The sequence below is a fragment of the Durio zibethinus genome, chromosome 21 (genome assembly GCF_047325235.1).
Source record: "Durio zibethinus cultivar Kanyao isolate XHJ-2024 chromosome 21, ASM4732523v1, whole genome shotgun sequence".
NCBI classification, from domain to species: Eukaryota; Viridiplantae; Streptophyta; class Magnoliopsida; order Malvales; family Malvaceae; genus Durio; species Durio zibethinus.
The window spans coordinates 10,553,173-10,558,155 of record NC_143182.1 but is presented as its reverse complement, the minus strand read 5'-3'; positions in this window follow the sequence as shown (position 1 = coordinate 10,558,155).

The window sequence follows — 4,983 nt, the reverse complement described above, 5'->3', positions numbered from 1 at the left end:
AAATGCAAGTGAGAATATATATTTAAAAAAAAGGCACTTAAATTAATGGAAGCAAATCCATTTCAAGAATCGCAATTATAAAGCTTCGTTTGTTTCACAAAAAATAATTTTACATTTTTAAGTGTTTGTTTTGTAAAAAATTAACTAGTCAATAAAAAATTATTTATTGATCAACTAAAATAAAGTCATTTTTTAAAACTATCTTACGAATTTAAAAAAAATTATATTTAAAAAAAATTGCTTATGAGTAAAATTATTTATTAATATTTTTTAGCATAATTTTACTTATAATATTATTATATTAATAAATAAATAATATTATAATAATAAATCATATATTGTATTCATAAATAAATAATATTATTATACATTAATAAATAATATACTATTAATATAATATATTATTTAATAATATATTAATAAATAATATTATATTAGTAAATAATATTTTAATAAATAGTATATTATTAATAAATAATATATTAATATATTAATAAATAATATAAAGAATAATAAATAGTTTTATTTTAGGTATTTTTATATTAACGTAATATTTTAATATTAAATATTAATTTTAAAATATAATTATTTTTTAATATTAAATATTTTAATAATAAATAATTTTAATATAATTTAATATTAAATACTTTTTAATATTTTAATAGTTATATTATATTATTAAAAAAATATATTTTCTATAAAGTAACAAAACAATAGTAAATATTTTTCATTAATTCATCTAAATAACAGAAAATTTTTTTCAATTCAAAAAATATAAATATTTTTAAAAAATTATTTTTTAAATTCATTTTTTGTGAAACAAATAAAACCTAAATTTATCATAACTTAAAAATAATTAAATTATAATAATATATTATATTAAATCTTGATATAAAACTTTCTTTTATAATCTTGTATGAATTTGAGTGGTTAAAGAAAAAATTATGATATGTTGTAAAACTTGAGATTGAACTTAAGCAATCCTAACCTTTTTATCCTTGACAAAAAAAAAATGTAAGTAAAATGGTCTTTTTTATTTTATGTGTTTAAGGTATCTCAAAGTTAATTAATATATAAAATTTATTTTATCATCATCTTAATAATAGATTCAAGTTTTAATGTGCATGAATTTAATTATTTAGTTATATTATAATTTGTTAATTAATTATTTAATAATTATAATTTATAATAATATAATAATTAATTATATAAATATAATATTTCATTATAATTATAACAATTTTAAAAAATAATCATGATATTACTCAAATAAAAAATAACTATAAGGATAATACTTATTGGTATATGTAAAAAAAAAACATTTACGTTATTTAATTTAAATCTAAATTAAAAAATTAGATCCAAAAAGGTACAACAAGCAAATCTAAGTAACAAACAAAAATGCCCAGCCTATTAATCAAAGAAATTATATATATATATATATATATAAGACGAAATACAAAAAAGCATGAATCAATGTCCATTTCATATCATGTCTCCACGCCTCACGCTAGAGTTTAACATCGCCGAGCCAAAAAGTTTCCAAATCGGCGCACCCAAAACTTTCATTTTTTTTTTTAATTTTAAATATCGGATCATCGGGAGTCGTGACTACAACAGGTGGACCCCATGACAGCTTGATCTGACAAATCACGTTCCTTCTTTTTTTTTTTTTTACTAACTTTCGCCGCGATTATTAATATATCCACAAGAATATGTAAAACGAACGCATGATGGAGTGACACGTCATCTATTATTCGGGTCCCACAAGAAAAAAAAAGCTTCGCTTCAGTTATAACCGTACGGCAGCCAACGAAAAGGAGGGACCCGACAGACAAAAACCCCGACTGGACTATGCGACAAAAGTTGGAAGTAAATCTGTGCACATGTCTTACAGTTTTTTACTAGATTCCCTGTAATTACAATTCTGACCTCATGACCTCTTTTGCTTTTTTTTTTTTTATTCACTACTTTTTTTCAGTCAAATGAATTTGGTTAAAAAGCTAAAATAAAATTCTTAAACTTTGTCATTTTTTTAATTGAGTCCTTGTGTATTGCATTTAATCTTTTGGTTTGTATCTAAATTAATTATTATTTTGAATGAAAGATTAACTTCTATTATAGTCATTTTGATTTTATCGGATAATAACCAGAACCAATTTGAATTCAAGGATCTAGAGTGAGAATTCGAAAGAGAAGAGACAAAAAGAAAGAGTTTTTTTTTTTTTTTAATTTTGGATCATGTTATCAAATTATGTCAATTTTATGTGGACAAAAAAATCTAATTGACATTATTTAATTTTTTTATTTGAAATAAAATTTTATTTGAATATAAATTAAAAAATAAAAATTTATTTAAGTATAATAAAAATATATAAATTACTTTAAAAAATTTTTTAAAGTCTTTTTAATATTTTAGCCAATTAGTTTTGACAAAGCATTTCTTTTTTCGGTTAAAGTTGATATATACATTTAGAGATTGTAATTGAGCAGGTTGGGTTTAATTTAGATTTGATCACTTCATATCAGGTTTGGTCGAAGATAATTCAAGTTGTTTCAGTTATGTCTTAGTTTTTGAGGATTAACACTCAAATTATTCAGATTTTAGTGATTTTATATTTAAATTATTGAGTTTTAAAATTAATTTAATTTAATTTTAAATTATTTGGGTTTGAAATTTTTTTCTAAGTCAAAATTGATTAAAACAATCATAAGATTACAAGACTGGCCAAGACTAGAAATGATAAAATCTTAAGTACCAATACAAGTTTTATTTATTGATGTTTAATAATTCAACTTTTTGAATAATTTTATATTCAAATTTAAATTATTTCAAATTTGAGTTAAACAAGTTCAAATTATTAATTTTTTATTACATCAAATTGAATCATATTCAAATTAAAACAAATTATACAAATTTTCGAATTTGGATAAACTTTATCAACTCCTACTCTATATGCATCACATTCTTGAGGCATGCCAGAAATCATAAGGATAGGATTAATTTTTTTTCTCTAGTCTCAAAGAGAGATCAAATTTCGTAATTTTGGGTCCAAAGCTTACTTTATAATCTACTTCTTTTTTAATAGCATTTTAAATATCCAATTATGAGTACTTGAGTGGTTTAAACTTAACCTAAACTCTATAATGAGCAAGTGAACTTTATTAGAGTGGAGATATAAAAAATTTCATGTATGTTGAGTTAGGGACACCGGAAGCACATAAATATAATAAAAAAATTTTATTTATTTTTAATTAATTTTAAATGGAATATACATTTTAAAATTTAATATGATATCCAAGCAGGTGTTGCCTTGCTTATTGTCCCTTCCATAATAAATTTATTAGCTTACACATAAAACTTATACTACATGATTGATTTGTTGTCCCTACAAGTGAGAGGGAAAATTAGAGTGAACTAAAAGAAATCGGACATCTATTAAATTGAAGGTATCCCTTACACATAAATTAATAAAGAGCTCGATTATTTTTTAGTCGAATATTCATCTAAAATTTAATAAATTTTAAGTATTATTCGAGTTAAATTTAAATAATTTGTTAATTAACTTGATTTGTTAATTTTTTTGAATTCATAGTTAATTAGTTTGATTATTATTATGTTTTTCAATTAAACATACTTTTTTAATTAGAGAGGACATGTTCTATTTTAATAAATGACATTTGTCATGACTGATGATCCGGCAGTCATCTTTGTGACCATAAATGAATGCATTAGCATGTTGTCTTAAAATTTTACTACTTTTGGCTTTTATGCTATCTACCATCAATCGCTGTCCTTCTTAACCAATCAAGTGACATAATTTAGCCATTCAATATAAAATCCTCCAAACAGTCCTTATAACCTGCAAAAATTGAAGAGGAGCCCACATAATTAGCATTCGTTAATCGACAATTAGGAGGATTAATTACCTCCCTTAAACATTCAAATCATCTTGATTTGCGCTTGGGAAAATGGTTTTAATTAAAAAAACATTGTATCTAGTGGATTGTAACCCTTAAGCTGTACAAAAATCGACCCTCTCTTTTAAAATGTACGTACGTAAAATTCATTTGCATGAGTTGAGTGTCTTTTCCACTGGATCGTAAGGAAGCCTTAATCCTTGAATAAAAAAAAAGTACATATATCCATTTTCTAAAATAAAAACACTTAGTTCAGTTGCTCTTCAAATTAGGGGTGGAATTTCTTCAAGGACTAATTTCAAGTACTTTTTGGACCATGTCTGTATGAACAATAACATCCCCTATTTGCCTAGCATTTCTCTTTTGTTTTCTTTTGTCTTGTTTTATATTGTTTAGTTTCTTCATGGATCAGAAGACAGAAATTTTATATGCATTTTTTTAACACAGTATGTTTGAACTTTGTTGGATATAATGTTGTCTTGAAGATTCATTTGTTTCATTGTCTTCTCAAATCATTGGAGTTTCTGTTCATGCATCAAACTTTTTTACATTCACAGTCCACTGTTGGCCGCAACAATGCCAACGGTTCAAATGAAGTCCACACAACCTTTTTTAATAAAAAATCTTCCACCAGCTCCTCCATTAGAGTTTGCAAAAGGAAGATAAAAAACAGTAAAAGTAATAATAATTATATGAAGAAAAATTATTTCCCCAGTAATTTTCCCCTCAAAGAATATAAGATTGTGAAGTACTTTTACCTTCTTTTTTTTTTTCTTGATTTACTCTTAATTTAATATCTCATGATTTTCTGAGTTATGAAAAGTGATATCTCCGATTTTATAAAATTCGACTCGAGATATTCAGATAATGAAGTATAAGATTTTAATGTTTAGGGTTTTTTTTTTTTTTTTGTAACTTAGAACATTCTTGGTCAGTTGATGATTCTAGTTAATTATTTTTTGCCATGTGTCGTGCTGGATATGGAAGTTAAAGAAGTGGATTTTCTTTTATGAGAACTTTGAGAGAGAATCGTGAATTATTATTTTGAAATTTAATGACTTG